This window comes from Spermophilus citellus (assembly GCF_964194105.1).
Source record: "Spermophilus citellus genome assembly, chromosome: 2".
NCBI lineage: Eukaryota > Metazoa > Chordata > Mammalia > Rodentia > Sciuridae > Spermophilus > Spermophilus citellus.
The window spans coordinates 135,619,157-135,636,919 of NC_138183.1; the positions used below are offsets into that span (position 1 = coordinate 135,619,157).

Sequence of the window (17,763 nt, forward strand, 5' to 3'; positions counted from 1 at the left end):
AAGGCAGTAGAATTGTAGGTCACCAAACACAGGAAAAATTTGGTAGAGAATCAAAGCAGTACCTTCTTATAGAAAACCATATCACATATGGTCATCTATGTTTTAGGAGAGCGTCTACCCATGCAAATGGTAATCACTTATTTTTGCTTTCTTTTGATGTAATGACATTTCATTTTCAGTGAAATCTCACACATGAAAATATTTTTAGCCATTTTCAAAGTGATTCACCTACTAAATTACTTTGATAGGAAATTTAAATATTGCAATTCATTGTTCCCCAGATGAGTTGAAGATATTAAAAATAAATAAAATTCTTTTGATGATTCAGGGCAATGATAGTTATGCAAATAGTCTATTTTGTGTTTTCATGGCAGTTTGAGGATTTTTCTTTTTTTTCTGGAAGCCTCATTTTTTTTGCCACCCTCAATTTTGTTTAAAATCTTCCTCATGTCTGCCTACCCCTTTCAAATTTGGTGCCTTCATTCTGCTCTCTTTCAGGTATGCTAAATAATTTCCTAACAAAAATGGTGATATAGTTTTAAGAGATGACCAATGTAGACTGATAAGTGAATGAACTTTAATAAAAGGATAATGTGATCATTATAGTTGATTTTTTAAAAATGTTTTACTTACATTCAGTTATTTTGTGACAATGAGATTTTAAGTCACTGAGTAGATATCTACAAATAGATGAGGTTTTCCTGCCCATCTGTGATTTCCTCAATCTGCTGGGCACTGTCAAAGCATAAACTAATGTGTTTTGCTTACTCTGACAGATCAGCAATTTTCGTCTTCAAATCAGCAGGAACATTTCTTCAGTCACAGAGAGATAGGATTCCTGGTGTTCTGATTTGTGGATAAGCCTTCCTATTGGAAAGGATTTCTATATTATCTGAGATTACAAAATGAAATTTAGTTCTATTTGAGCTTATCAAAAATTATGGTACCCAAGAAATGGGTCTGAACCCAAACTGCTTCATCTCTGTCTCTACTAACTTTCACAGTGCGTTGGTTTCTCTGTGAGTATCACAAATGTTGTGTCCATCTGAACAATTCATTGAAAAGCTTCACAGCCTACATGTGATTGATGATGGTCCAATTTCTTGGACATTATCAATGGGGCTTCTTGTTGTTTCATTTTGGCAACTCTGATTCCCTTTCTCTTAGTGTATTAGCTAACTTCCTGAATTAAGAGACTTGGGACTCTTCTTGTGTTCTTGGAGATAACATTCCACCTAATTCAGCCTTTAAATCAGCACATATATTGAATACAATTAATATGCTATAGTAGGTATATAGTGAAACTATATTGCAGCAAATTTCACAATTTTTACGTTTGTGATAATGAAAACAATATTTTGTTGTGAAAAATAAAACAAGGTAATGTATCATTTGTGTATGGGATTTTTTTCTTTATTTATATTTTTTCTCATTTTGGAAAAGTGAAATTTAAAGCCATATCTTGGTTCTGATTTTTCATGTTTCTCTCTTGAGAGTCATGAATTAAAATAACATGTTGTCATATTAAAATGTTCCTATGAAAAATTATCAATCTTGATTCCTTAGGCAGTATCAATATTTCATCTGTGCTTGGAGTTTGGGGGAAGCAAATTCAATGAACAGGAAGACTCGCAATTCTGATATAATATTTTTGAAAGAAATATTAATCACCATTTAGCTTTGAAAGATGATTTGGAATGAGGGTACAGGGACAGATGCAATGATTTCTTGATGGCTAAAGTATTACACCTGAATGTTAACACTACTTTTTGCTGTTTCTGTAAAGGAAAGATCTGAATTATAGTCAAAGGATAGCCTTGACACCACAATTCTGACAATCAAATCCCCAGTGAAAGGGAAAAATGCACCATCCCACTCAGGTTTACCCTTCAGAAATATGATGTAAGCAAATGAGAGACAGAAAGGATTAGAGCCATTTCTATAAGTTCTTTTCTGTATTCATGATCTGTTCATAGACTTCTCTACATTTCATAGTCCTCAGTTTTAGAGATGCTAAGTATGTTGATTCATAGATGTGGGTTGGGAACTGAAATGGATGGTTCTCACATGGTCACAGCTAGATCTAAAGCCATGTGGTCACAAAGTTGGAAGGTTCTATTGGCATATAAAGAGGGTAATATGTCTTATTTTAATAGTATAATCATAAGACTAGTTAGGTATGGAAGATTTTGGTTTTTCTCAAGTATAGTAGTTGAAGGCTTAAACCTGAGAATGAAGAAAAAAAAGGACCTTGACTTTAAGAGGTGCTTTCAGCATGGTTGGATTTGGGTGGAACCATGGCTCTGGGTTTCATTCAGAGTCTTTGTCCTTGAGTGTTTAATATTCCATGTGTGTACGATTATGTAAAAATGAACCCACTGTTATGTGGAACTATAAGGCACTAATGAAAACTTTTTAAAAAAAGATTCTGAGGAAGTGAATATTAGAGAGCCCCTGGGGCTGGGTTATTCATTTGCCCAGTTCTCTTACATAGGCCTCATTGGCAGCCAATCACTGCCACAAGCAAGACTGGCTCATAAGAGCTTTTGCATTCAGGGCACTCACATGCCCCTTATTTATTCACACTGACATGATCTTCAGCAAATGCCTACTTTGAGCCAGCTTCCTTTTGGAAAGGATGAAGTCATGTTATACATGAGAGTGTCAGAAATGAAAATCACAAGGGTTGGGGTTGTGGCTCAGCGGTGGAGCGCTTGCCTCATACGTATGAGACCCTAGGTTCGATCCTCAGGACCACATAAAAAGAAATAAACAAAATAAAGATATTGTGCCCATGTATAACTAAAAAAAAATTAAAAAGGAATGCAAATCACAAAAAAGAGCATGAAATTCTAATTTGGAAATCAGAAAAATAAGTCTAATGTTCCACTTCTCTCTCTCTCTTTCTACAGATAATATTTTGTAACAAAATGGCTACTTCAAACCACTCTGATGATTAATTTTATCCTTGAGGGGTTAACAAAATGCCCAGAGCTCCAGTTGCCACTCTTCCTCCTGTTTCTTGGAATATATGTGGTCACAGTAGTGGGTAACCTGGGCATGATCTTCTTAATTGCCATGAGTTCTCAACTTCACTCTCCAATGTATTACTTTCTCAGTCATTTGTCCTTCATTGATCTCTGTTACTCTTCTGTCATTACCCCTAAGATGCTGGTGAACTTTGTGTCAGAGAGGAACATCATCTCCTTTCTGGAGTGCATGACTCAGCTTTACTTCTTTCTTTTTTTTTGTTATTGCAGAAGATTACCTTCTAACAGCCATGGCATATGGCTGCTATGTTGCTATCTGTAGCCCACTGCTTTACAACATTGTCATGTCCCACAGGGTCTGCTCCATCATGATGGCTCTGGTGTACTCCCTGGGTTTGTTTGGGGCCACGGTCCACACCTTCCGCATGTCAATGCTGTCCTTCTGTGGGTCTCATATTGTCAGTCATTACTTTTGTGATATTCTGCCATTGCTGACTCTGTCTTGCTCCAGCACTCACATCAATGAGGTACTGCTGTTTATTATTGGAGGAGTTAATACACTAGGTCCTACTCTGGCAATCCTCATCTCTTATGCTTTTATTCTCTATAGTATCCTCCATATTCGCTCCACTGAGTGTGGATCCAAAGCCTTCGGCACCTGTAGCTCCCATCTCATGGCTGTGGGCATCTTTTTTAGGTCTATAACATTCATGTATTTCAAGCCTCCTTCCAGCAATACTATGGACCAGGAGACGGTGTCCTCTGTGTTCTTCACCATGGTGATCCCCATGCTGAACCCCCTGATCTACAGCCTGAGAAACAAGGATGTGAAGAATGCACTGAGAAGGGTGGTTGAGGGGAGGCAGTCATCCTGATGAAGTGGGTACTTATAGGCATCAAGAAGAAATGAACCAGATGAAATGGTGTCAGAGGATTTTTGACATTTCTTTCTGTTTTCCAAAGAGAAAACATTTCTATTTACAAACTACAGAGTCTATACTTGAGAATGACTGAGATTTTTGGATCTTACTGAGCAATTCAGTTTTCTGATATGTTTCAGAGAGAGAGGAGTTGGCAGAAGAGAGAAGACAAATAAACATTATGAAGTTTATGATTATGAAAACAATATGGTTCTCTTGGAAACTAGAAATGAAAAAGTTACATGGGAAGGAACGTCTGAGTGTTTGAATAAAATTATGTGGATGGGAGATTATGTGCAAATTCAGTTAATCATCCAGTATCTGTGGAATTATATATTGTTTATTTATATTTTTATATATTGTTATATTGTTTATCCAGCCTGAAGAGACATTGTACATAACTATCTAGCTTAGTTGTCTTGGGGAAATGATTAGCCTTGATCGTGTCATATCTTTAAAAAAGAGATTAAATTTAATCATTACACACACACACACACACACACACACACACACACACACACACTCTTTGATAGAATTGTCAGATTGCAACCAGGGGCAGTGGCAACAAGTATAATCCCAATGCCTCAGGCAGCTGAGGCAGGAGGATCTTGAGTTCAAAGCCAGCCTCAGTAATAGCAAGGCGCTAAGCAACTCAGTGAGACCCTGTCTCTAAATAAAATACAAAACAGGGCTAGGGATGTGGCTCAGTGGTTGGTGCCCCTGAGTTCAATACCCAGTACCAAAAAAAATTTGTCATTTGAAGACTATAAGTCCAGATGATCAATGGAATATGTATTCTTCCTTGTAAGTAAGTGAAACAATTATTTCAGTGGTTAGACAAGTATGACTATAGGTAACCTTTCCATTTTTACTCCTCTATCCTTTTCTACCGTATTACAATTCCATAATATGACCATGAGTGTGTGGGATGAGACCCTATTCTGCCTTCAGTCTCAGCTTGTCAGTCTCTTGACCTGCACATGGTTTAAACCTGTACATGTGGAAAAAGTGGAAAGCTCTTCCATGTAGGTAGCTAATAATGAATCATAGTCTTGGACTTCTTAACTTTTTAACATTGCTGTAAAAATTTCTATCAATGTAGTGCCTCCAAACAATAGATATTTATTCACCTACAATGCTAGAGGTCAGAATAGTTTTAATAGTAGTATTAATAATAGTATTAAAAATAGTGTTTTGGGCCCAAAGCAAGGTTTTAGCTGGGCCTCATTCCTTCTGAAGTGTTATTGTTTAGATATGAGGTATCCCCCCAAAACTTGTGTGTTAGACAATGCAAGAGTTTCGAGAAGTGAAATTATTGGGTTATGAGAACCTTAACCTAATCATTGAATTACTCCACTGATGAGAATTAACTAAGTAGTAACTCTAGGCAGGTAGGTTGTGACTGGAGAGAGAGGTCACTGGGGGTATGCTTTGGGGATTTCTATTTTGTCCCTGGTGAGCAGAGCTGTCAATCTCTGCTTCCTGATTGCCATGCTGCTTTCCTCTGCCAAGCTCTTCTGCCATGATGTTCTGCCTCACCTTGGGCCCAGAGCTGTGGAGTAGCCATCTGTGGACTCAGACCTCTGAAACTGTGAGCCTACATTGTTCTTGTCTGTTTTTTTTAATATACAGTGGAGAATCCATTATTTTCCTTGTCTGGCTTCTTGAGGCTGCTGGCTGACTTAGCTTGTGGCTGTGCCACTCCAATTTCTGCCATGTGGTGTCTGTTATCTCTTATCAGGATACCTTTAATTACATGTAAGCTCCACCTGAATAACATCTGATGATGTCTCCATATTAGTATCCATAATGTACTCAAATGTGCAAAAGTCTTTTCTTATTTTCCATATAAAGTGACATTCAAGTAATGGTCACAGGTATTGGGACACTGGTATGGATATCTTTAGGGAGACCCCCCTTTTTTTCCCCAATCTATCACAGGTCTTCAGGGACACCTCTGAGATCAATTTAAATTTACATATTCTCTTTAGTTTGAGTCCATCCCATTTATTGATTCTTAGTATTAATTCTTGCACTAAAGGAGTCTTAGTAAAGAAGTTGGGGTCTAATCCCACATGATGAAGATTAGGACTTCCTTTATCTTCAATTAGATGAAGAGTTTCTGGTTTAATTTGTAGGTCCTTAATCCACTTTGAGTTGAATTTTGTGCATGATGAGAGATAGAGGTTTAATTTAATTTTGTTGCATGTGGATTTCCAATTTTCCCAGCACCATTTGTTGAAGCGGCTACCTTTTTTTCCAATGCATGTTTTTGGTGTCTTTGTCTAATATAAGATAATTATAATTTTGTTGGTAAGTCTTTGTGTCCTCTATTCTGTACCATTGGTCTACCAGTCTGTTTTGGTGCCAATACCATGCTGTTTTTGTTACTATTGCTCTGTAGTATAGTCTAAGTTCTGGTATAGCAATGTCACCTGCTTCACTCTTCCTGCTAAGGATTGCTTTAGTTATTCTGGGTCTCTTATTCTTCTCAGCAAAAGAAACAATCTGTAAGGTGAAAAGAAACCCCATCTTGGTAGCAAATTTTTATCCCTCACACAAAAGATAGAGCCCTAATCTTTAGGGTATATAAAGAACTCAAAAAACTAAACACACACACAAAATAATAATAATAATCGTCGTCGTCGTCATCATCATCATCATCATCATCATCATCTAATCAATAAATGGGCCAAGGACATGAACAGACACCTCTCAGAAGAGGATATTCAATCCACCAACAAATACATGAAAAAATGCTCATCATCTTAAACAATTAGAGAAATGCAAATCAAAACTACTCTAAGATACCATCTCACTCCAGTCAGAATGGCAGCTGTTTTTAAGACAAACAACAATAAGTGTTGGTGAGGATGTGGGGAAAAAGGCACACTCATACATTGCTGGTGGGACTGCAAATTGGTGCAGCCAATATGGAAAGCAGTATGGATATTCCTTGTAAAACTTGGAAAGGAACCACCATTTAACCCATGTATCCCTCTCCTCGGTCTATACCCAAAGGACTTAAAAATAGCACACTACAGGGACACAGCCACATAAATTTTTATAGCAGCACAATTCACAATAGCTAATCTGTGGAACCAATCTACATGCCCTTCAGTAAATGAATGGATTAAAAATGTGGCATATATACACAATAGAATTTTACTCAGCAATACAAGAGAATAAAATCATGGCAGTTGCAGGGAAATGGATGCAGTTAGAGAAGATAATGCTAAGTGAAATTAGCCAATCCCCCCAAAACAAAAGCCAAATATTTTCTCTGATATAAGATGACTGAATCATAGTGGGGTAGGGAGAGGGAGCATGGGATGAATAGACAAACTCTAGATAGGGAAGGAGTGGGAGGGGAAGGGAAGGGGCACGGGGTTAGCAATGATGGTGGAATGTGATGGACATCATTATCCATTGTACATGTATGAAAACATGAATTGCTGTGAATATACTTTATATACAAACAGAGATATGAAAAATTGTGTTCTATGTGTGTAATAAGAATTGTGATGCAGGGCTGGGGATGTGGCTCAAGTGGTAGTGCACTCACCTGGCATGCATGCAGCCAGGGTTCGATCCTCAGCACCACATACAAACAAAGATGTTATGTCTGCCGAACACTAAAAAATAAATATTAAAAAATTCTCTCTCTCTTTCTCTCTCTCTTTCTCTCTCTCTTTCTTTCTCTCTCTCTGTTTAAAAAAAAGAATTGTGATGCATTCTGCTGTCATGTATTTAAAAAATAAAAGCAATTAAAAATAAGTAAAAATAAAAAAAATAAAATAAATTTACATATTCTCTCTAGGATTTTTAAAGTATTGCCTGGGGCACAGGAAAATGATTCTGTTAGTCCTAAAACCACAACACATTTCTTCAACTCTTTTAAGATACATGTCCAAGTGTCAGAAATTATCATATGCTCAGTTCAAGTTATTATCACTTTCTGTCATTATATTAAAATAGTATCTTTCTTTGATTCATTTTCTTCATCTTGGAGAATCATGGTTAAAGACATTTATAGCCAATCTGTCATTTATGACCAACACCAGTACAATTTCAAGAACATAAAGAAGTACTTAAATCATTGCATGACATAAATTGCAGTCATAGGAAATGGTATAGGAGGAGAGGCAGAAGGGTTATTGGGTTCTAGTAAGATTGGTTCAGAAGGAAGAAGTCCATGAACAATTTTTCTAAGGGTCTTAGAAGATTTCTGACCCAAGCCCTTGGATGGGAAGGGCTAATTGAATATCTTTTCCTTTGTTCACCATTCTGTCCTATGTTAACCACTCTGTAGTTCTCAGAATTTAGATTTTCCAAGACAACGAAATTCAATAAAGAGCTAATATTTCCTAAAATTGTATTTGCCAACTAACTAATTCAAACACAATACACAAATAAATACGCGAGCAACAAAATATATGACTATCTTCATTAGGATCATAGCATAAAATGAGAGAATATTTTGTATCTTGAAAACATTTTTAAAAAGTAATGTGACAGGGCTGGAGTTTAGTTCAGTGGTAGAGTGCACATGCGAGGCCTTGGGTTCAATCCTCAGCACCACATCACAAACAAACAAAATAAATAAATAAATAAATAAGATTTCTAAAAAAATAATAATGTGACAATCTCAAAGAAGAAACGTCTTTAAATTGAATAAACTCAGGTTTAGGAAAATTTTATAGTATTCTTAATCTCAATCCCACCTATTTTTTAAAAACTAATTGGTGAAATATTAGTCAAGAACCAGCAACTGACTTCTGATTCAATCTGATTTCTCTGCCTTATAGAATTCTCATCAACAACTTGAGAATATAAAATCAGGAATTTGTTTCACCTCTCTTGAGGCATACATCAACAGGGAGCTAAGAGCATGATAAGATGATTTTTTGCAGAGGGTTATTAAATACTGATCACTCTGTTAATCTTGGAATCTGTAGTCTTGGGGGATTTATATGTGTTTTATATTTCTAATGAATTCCCTAAGCTCACTAAATCTCAGATAAAACTGCTTTTCATACCACCTCATGTTTTCCAGACTGGTAATCTAAGTGTTATCTACTTGACTGTTTGTACCATTGGATAAATAGTTTGATGTTTTATTTTTAGCCAGCCAAATAATTCTGTCTTTGACATATAAACGTGCGCATCAGGCAGTAGGAAAGCATTGTTTTTTTGTCAGCCATAAGAGGGATCTGTGACATTAGCAAAGTGAGCAGTTTCTAAGAACATCAGTCTCTGTGCAGGATCCAGATAAGTGTCCAGCTTCTTTTACGGCAACTGTGTCATGTCTAATAGGAGGGCAGTTGGAGACAGTAACAGTGCCACCCCCATGCAACATTTTAGCTTTACTTGGGAGCATTTTCTCCACTGTCCTCTCCAGTTGGTCATGTCTTTCCATCTACTTTTCTAGCAATCTTGCCTTGTCACTTCTTTATGACTTGGGTCACCAAATCTGTGTGAATGATTCCAGGTTTAAATGTAAGCAACATTGGTGCAGATGTCTCCCTGGGTTTCTGAACTGTGTGCTTCCCTGAAATCCTGGTTTTTGCATTCATCGGTATTCCTTGTCTTCTTGAGCACCAGTCTGCGCATAGAATTTTCCAAGAGATACAGATAACCAGGGAAGATATGATCCCAAGTAGAGTGTTCATTTTTTTTCACAAAATGTTAAATATAAAATTCTAACTACTTGTTTATCTTAAAAGAATATTGTTTAGACAATAGGAAACACAAAGGATCCATTCATCCCGAGTAGCCGTTGTTCATTTGCTACTGGTCTCTCGTGCCTTTGCTACAAGTACCCTCTTTGAAAGGAATATCCTTTATGTCCCATCTTCTCCAATAAAGTCCAACATTTTTAATCTGTCTCAAAATTTCCAAATATGGAGACACAAATGTTTAAAAGCCTGGCCAACCACAAAAGTTTAGCATATTTTTATTATTCAAACCACTGTGAGGGACTTGGGATGAACAGGAGATAGGAGTCCATCTTCCCCCTACAAAGGTGGCATTTCCATCTCCCCACATTATGTGCCTTTCTATATTAAATCATATTTTTAAAATATGATTAAGTTTTATAGTGCTTTTAGATAACAAATATTTATACTCACTACTTTAGTTGATCCAAACAATCCTTTGAAATAAAGGTCTCCCATTCCCACTTCACAAACTAAAGAGAGATTTAAACCAAATCGCTTTTCCAATGTTGCAGGCTGGTCAGCAGAGCGGTCAGCCCTTGAACGTAAGGCTCTCCTGACATCAAAACTTTCATGTTGGTTTCCTGGGCAGAATATCAATTCACCTTGTTAAGCTCATTTACAACTTTTGCTATCAAATAGGTATGGGAAGTACTGAGCTCAGAATTGGGCAGATTACTTCCAGCTGGACTATTTAGAGTATCTAATGTTCACTGTGAGCTTCTGAGCAGGTACATGGAAACACTTACATGGAAATACAATACTCCTCTTTGTTTTGTTTGTTCCTTATCTTTACAGAGCATCATGGACATTTTCTGGAAAATGTAGCCCACAGCTACAGACAAAGAGTCTTAGTGTGTTATCCTTAAAGGATGCTATGGAAAAATTTTGTTATTTTGTCATTTCTTATGTTTAATATTCTCTTGGATAGTTTCTTCCAATATCTCTTTCTGTATTTGGTTCAAGCCCCCATCAGCTTTAGGGGGAATTATGAGATGCAGAAGTTTGTGCTGCATCTCTGCTATTCCTGCTTTGAATCCGCTTCAGGATGAGCTCACCATGCATGAGCCCCAAGTCCTGTTGTTGCTCATCATCTAGATTTTCCTTTTCCCAGAAAGTGCTTTGAAATATGTAATATCCTATATAATCTAAAAATGTTCACTTCTCCTTATAGGTTCTCATCCTCTTAGTTTTGTGATGAGTTAGAAAATGACAGGTATGAAGACATTACTCCATCAGAGAAGTAAACTGGATCCAAGAGGAACTCTGGCACCTCTTACTTCCTTGACCCTAGTTCTCAGTCTACTCTTCAATACTCTGTGCCTCTTATCTTTTAACCAAGAAAATAGAGACATAATAATAAATAATATTTCAGGGGTTTTTGAAAAATTAAATAAAATGTGGAAAGCATATGGAAGTAATATGCAACCAGTGAGGAAGAAAGGGGAGGGAAGGGAGGAGGAAGAAAGGACAGGAGGAGGAAGATGATAATGATTATCCTCTCTGGTTGCCTTTTTTTTATTTTTTATTTTATTTTTTTTAATTATTTTCTTGTTGGTTGTTCAAAACATTACATAGTTCTTATTATACCATATTTCACAGATTGATTCAAGTGGGTTATGAACTCCCATTTTTACCCCGTATACAGATTGCTGTGTCACATCAGAGAATAATTGGCACCCTAATAATACACATACTTATCAAACTGTAACTTTAGGGACCCAACTACTGTTGGAAGGGTGTGAACCAACTCAGTGCTTCTTCTGGGAATAACACAGTAGACTTTATTTCTTCAAGTCCATGTTCTGAACACCCATGGGTACTGAGCATTGGAAATTTCAAGGTTTATATCAATAGCAACATTCTTTCAGGAACCCAAGAATCATCTTTTTCTCAGTGGGGCATGGGGGTCTTATAAATAAGGGGATAGTTGTTCACTGATAAGGTTGCAGCCAACTGACTGTTCTGGGAATCTTGAGGTCTGAGAAGACTCATGAGCTGAGCACCTGTCCTTCACTGCTGAGTGCAGTGCACATAGAAGTCTTCAAGTCTTCTTTGCCTGCCATTCTTTGCCAGCTCAGTGGAGAACCAAGAGGTGTTGCAGGAGCACTTTCACTTCTTCACCACAGGTGTCTTGGACTGTTAGAGGTATTTTCACCCGGGAGTGATGATTAGATGTTTTATATACAACTTCATGGTCATCTTCACTCCAACTGCAAGTTAGAGAATATTTTCAATGTTGCATTTGAGGTTTCATTCTTTCCTTGTTTGCAGATGTTATGGGAGATATTTGTTGATCTCAGAGTGTGAGAAAATTGGGAACAAGGAGACACTGATTAGAATCATCCATTTATCTTTTCTATTATCAGTACGTAACTATCAGTAATTCTCCCCATACAGCATGATTTTAATTTGCTGCCAATTAGGACCTAAATTTTTCTGAGTCAGTCCACTAACACATTTTGTGATCAAACTCTGGATCAACTTGGAGGAAGTACAGGGTGATTTAGGGAGATTGATCAGAGACATGGGAATCTCAAGCGATAAAAATTGTGACTTAGTCTTTCTGTCCTTGTTAACTTTTTTGGGCAGTTTTTGTTTCCTTTGAAAGGGGAGTGATGATGGTCTTTAATGTAATTCTCAATGTTTGTTTCTACAGAAATCTCAAAGAAGAATGGCCATAGCAAACCATTCTACAGCAATGGCCATAGCAAACCATTCTTACTGGGTTTAACACAGCAGCCAGAGCTCCAGCTGCCCCTCTTCCTCCTGTTCCTAGGAATCTACATGGTGTCAGTGGTGGGGAACCTGGGCATGAGCCTCCTGATTGCAGCCAGCCCTCTGCTTCACACCCCTATGTATTATTTCCTCAGCTGCTTTTCCTTCTTCGATCTCTGCTCTTCCACTGTCATCACCCCCCAAATGCTGGTGAACTTTGTAAAGAAGAAGAATACAATACTTTATTCTGAGTGCATAGCCCAGCTCTTTTTCTTTGTGATCTTTGTGGTGGCCGAGGGTTACCTTCTAACTGCCATGGCATATGATCGCTATGTTCCTGTCTGTAGTCCACTGCTTTATAATGTGACCATGTCCCCTTGGCTCTGCTCACTGCTAGTGCTGATTGCCTTCATCCTGGGTGTTCTGTCTGCTGTGACCCATACAAGTGCCATGATGAAACTGAGCTTCTGCAAATCCCATATCATCAATCATTACTTCTGTGATGTTCTTCCCTTCCTCAATCTCTCCTTTGCTCCAACACACACCTCAGTGAGCTCCTACTCTTTGTTGTTGCGGGGGTTCAACTCCTTGGTGCCTACCCTGGCTGTTGCCATCTCCTATGCCTTCATCTTCTATAGAATCCTTCACATCCACTCCTCAGAGGATCTGTTCAAAGATTTTGGAACTTGCAGCTCTCATCTCATAGCTGTGGGGATCTTCATTGGGTCTATCACCTTCATGTATTTCAAGCCCCCTTCAAGTAACTCTCTAGACCAGGAGAAGGTGTCCTCTGTGTTCTATACCACAGTGATCCCCATGCTGAACCCTTTAATATACAGTCTGAGGAACAAGGATGTGAAGAAAGCATTGAGGAAGGTCTTGATGGGAAGTGAGTTTTCTTTTTTGAGAGTTTAGAGATGGCAGAAATAAAGAATGTGTTTTGTTCATTTTTCTTTGTTATTCTGTTGTAATATGCAAAATATCAGAATTTAGATTTTTTTTTTGCTTTTTTTCTTTCTTTGATTTTTTTTAAGTGCTACAAATTGCACCCAGGGCCTTCTGGATTTTAGCATTGTATGTAATTAAGTACTCTACCATCAAGGCACAAACCCAGTCCCAATATCTACATTTAGAATAATACTTTTTTTTTTTTATCTAGAGTCAATTCAATTTTTAAAATAAAATAAAAACATTTTTGTATTAGTGTTCCTGTGTTTTGACATAAAAATTGATGTTTAGATAGTTTTGTTTTCTTACTGCAATAGAAAAGGTGTTCTCTAACACTCTTCTTCTCTTCCTAATATTCTATACTTCTTATTGAAGACAGTTATGTGAAGGATACTGAGTCCTCCACTCATATTCATGGTAGAACACAACCTCATCTAGATATCATCCATTAATTCTTTATAGAACAATAGAAATGTATAAAGAAAAAAAAGAAAAAAGAGAGAGAAATCAAACAAGGAAACACAGGATAAACAGTTATATGACAAGAATGGCAATTTTAGTCAGACTGTCTTATTTAATATGCTTTTCATTTATTTTTAACAAAAATAAATGAAAAATCAATTAGAGAGAAATATTCCAGTACTCATAAAAGGTAAAGAAATATGCTTGAACAAATGAAAAGATACTTGTTTTTTTCACAGAATGATTAAGCATGTATATATACTAGTTTTCGCCAATTAACTTATAAATTTAACACAGCTTAAATATAAAAATCAAAATATCTTTTTATGGGTTTAGACAATTTTTTCAACTTTATTGAAATATCTGTATATATTAATTCATTGAAGTAAAATTGATGTACATGAAAATTCACATATGTAATATGTAGAATTTTATTAATTTTGATATATAGATATACCTTTGAAACTGTCACCACACTCAGGATAATAAACATTTAGTTCAGTCTCAAGAGTGTTTTTTTGACCTCTGTCCCCAGATAATAACTGATTTGTATTTTGTCTCAGCATATTATTTGTATTTCCTATTTCATGGAAATGTAATCACACAGTATGTATTAATTGGTCCGTGGATTTTATTAGCTCATAACAGGGATTTAAATATTCATTGATAAATTCATTTTTATAGCTTGTCATTTATCTGTTACCACAATATATCCATTTATCTCTTGATGATTATTTGGGTCATTTTGGCTATTACAAATAAAGTTGCTATGAACTTTCGTGTCATGGTTTTATGTGGAAAACGTATATTGATATTTCTTTTGAGCAAATACCTACAAGTAAAAAAAAAACCTGGATTGTATGGTAGATACATACCTAACTATCTTAAAACTGACATATTATATTCTAATGTGGCATATTTTATATTTACTTAGTTATGTAAGAGAGTTACAGTTGGTCTATATCATCTTCAACATTTGGTTTAATATTTTAATTTTAGCAATGGAAATATGTATGTATTAATGTTTCATGGTTTTTGTTTACTTTTACTGCTAACAAAAGATGCCAAACTAATGACACTAATGTTTTCATGCACTACTTGTTCATTTATTTATTTGTGAAGTAGTCTGGCTAAATTATTTTGCTCATTTTAATACCAATTTTTTGAATTTTTATTATTCAATTGTACTTATATAATTATTCTGGGTGTATCCTTTCTCTGGATGCAAGACCTCTATCAGATGCGTATTCAGCAAATATTTTATCCTAATCTTTGACTTACTTCTCATATTCTAAATAATGTGTCATTCAAATAGAAAATGTATTTGATTTTTATGTTCTATTTATCAGTTTTTAATTATGTGTTTGTATAATCCTCTAGAAAGACTTTAAATACTTCAGAGTTACAAAATACATTCTCCTAGGTTTTTCTCTAAAATTTTTGTAGTTTTAGGTTTCACAATTAAGACTAAAACTCATTTTGAATAAATATTTGTACTAGCTTTTAAGAGCCCTCAAGGTTTGGGAATGCAGTTTAGTGGGTATGCATAAGGCTCTGGATTTGATTCCCAGTACTTCATGTGCATAACACACACACACACACACACACACACACACACACACACATGCAATATCCTCAGGTGATTATTCTGTTGTTGTTGTTAACCAGATTTCTGATTGTCATTACTGAGATTGGTAGGCTATAGTAAACTCATACTAGTATAATAGAACTATTTAAGAGCAAGGCTAATAAATATGATATTAACATTATTTATAGATATCAGAAAGAATATAGATGATAATATATAAAACATTATTATTTTTCCAGCTTTACAGAGGCAAAATAATATTGAACTATGAAATATGAGCATGAAAATGTACCAAATGAACTATAGTACATCCATAAAAACTAATTTTGACTTTTGGAGCATTCATATTACTTATACAGTGAACAAAATAAAAGAAAACAACATAAATAGTAACAAATTTCTAAAGGAATATAAACAGAAATAAATTATCCTAACTGTATTTTAAATTGATAATATTAAGCGCAGTGAGGGGGAAGAGCTTTGGGTTGTAACTTAAGTCATACCATTTTGACTTTGTTTCTTCAAGCCAAAGAAGAAGAAATGAAACAAAACAAAACAAACATAAAAAGTAAACCTGGTCATCAAATGCTGAGCTTTCCTAATAGGTATTTCATTATGTTTTGTTTTAATCATATTTTTTTCAGTGTTGTGGGTTAACACAGATCTCAAATCAATGTTCTAGATCCATTTTAAGAATTAGTAAAATAGAAGCAAATGAGAGCCAAAGAGGCAGAAGAAAGAAAATAATTAAGACCAGAACAGAAATAATCAAAACATAAATTTATAAATGAACAGTAAAAATCAAATGAACCAGACCAAATGAAAATCAATAAAAACCAAACAGAAAACAAAACAAAACAAAAACACCAAACATCTTTTTTTTCCTGAGAAAATCAATAAAATCAATGTCCCTCTAAATAGACTAATCAGAAGAAGAAAAACAAAAATTACCAACATAAAGAATGAGTGAGGTGACCTCTGCAAATTATAAGCATTTAAGAATGATTCATATGAATAATTATGAAGCATGAATGAAAAAATTCTAGAACTTAGATGAAAATGTTTAATACTATGAACGATACAAATAACCAAAATGCACTGAAATGGAAGTGAATAACTAGGATTTCCCTGTATCTTTTTAATTGAATCAGAAAATCTTCATTAAGAAAAACTCTTAGATTCAGATTGTTTTTATGGTAAATTCTATTAACCAATTAAGGAAGCAAAAATTAAAACTCTAAATCCATTCCCAGAAACTCGAATAAAAGACATTCTATGAAGCTAGAATACCCCGGGTATCCAAACCTGACAAAGACATCACATGAGGGAAAACTGTAAGCAAACATCCCTCTTGAATAGATGTGAAATTCTAAACAAAACGGATCTAAGATGTTAAGGAGAAATTATGTCAAAGTGGAGTTTATTCTCAGGAGTTAATATTGGCTTAACTTTTGATAACCAATGTAATTGATAATATTTTAAAAAATTTTAAAAAATCAATAATTAAAAAATCAACAAAATTCAACATTATTTTCTGATTTAATTGAAAAAGCTTTCAATGAACTGGAAATAAAAGAAAATTTTTCAATTTGAAAAAAATATAGCCAATATCATATTTAATTTTGAATGACTGAATTATTTCTCCCTAAGATTAAAAGCAAAAATATCAGCTTTCTTGAATATTGAATATTTTACAGGAGATTCCAGGTATTTTATTAAGTAAAATAAAAATAAAAGATATCAACATTGAAAAGAAAGAAGTACTATTGTAGAAAAATTTAATGAAATCCTCAAAACTGCTTCTGGAAATCAGGGTAAAGTATTAATATACAAAAATAAATTGTATTTCTACATACTAACAAGGAACCATCAAAACATAATATAAAAATAAATCTATTTACTGTAAAATCAAGCAAGTGGGAAATATTGAGGTAGATAGCTGACAAAACATGTATTAAAATTTCTCTTTACTGAAAAGATATAATACTGCTGAGAGAAGACCTCAATAAAAGGTGTGGTGTACCATGTACACCACATGTCCACCATATTCTTATGACAATGCTCCTCAAATTGATCTTAACATTCACTATGATCAAAAGTAGTTATTGCACTAAACCTACCCACTTGAAGACTTATTAGAAAGTTGCTGTCATAAGACAGGTGTTTGGTATCAAGATCCACAAATAGACAATAGAAAAGCATAGACAGTCCAGAAATAGAATCACACACACACAGACAACTGATTTTTTTTACAAAAGTGCAGAAGTATTTTAGTGATCAAAATAATCTTTTAAACAAATATTGTTGAAACCAATTAAATGATGCAAAAATTAAACTTTGATCCATACTTGACATATACATGATAGATCATATACCTAAATGTATAACCTGAAACTGAAGTTTCTAGAAAAAACTTTCAT

At 35.1% G+C, this 17,763-nt stretch overlaps 2 pseudogenes across 2 annotated transcripts; both read left to right on the top strand.

The window, feature by feature from the left end:
* Positions 1-2,930: 2,930 nt before the first annotated feature.
* LOC308632892 (olfactory receptor 8D2-like) lies at positions 2,931-3,865 on the top strand (annotated as a pseudogene). Its single transcript has one exon. The product of its transcript is annotated as an olfactory receptor 8D2-like (transcript).
* An 8,436-nt stretch (positions 3,866-12,301) lies between these two features.
* On the top strand, positions 12,302-13,260 carry LOC308641587 (olfactory receptor 8D1-like; annotated as a pseudogene). The gene has a single exon. The product of its transcript is annotated as an olfactory receptor 8D1-like (transcript).
* The last annotated feature ends 4,503 nt before the right edge of the window (positions 13,261-17,763 follow it).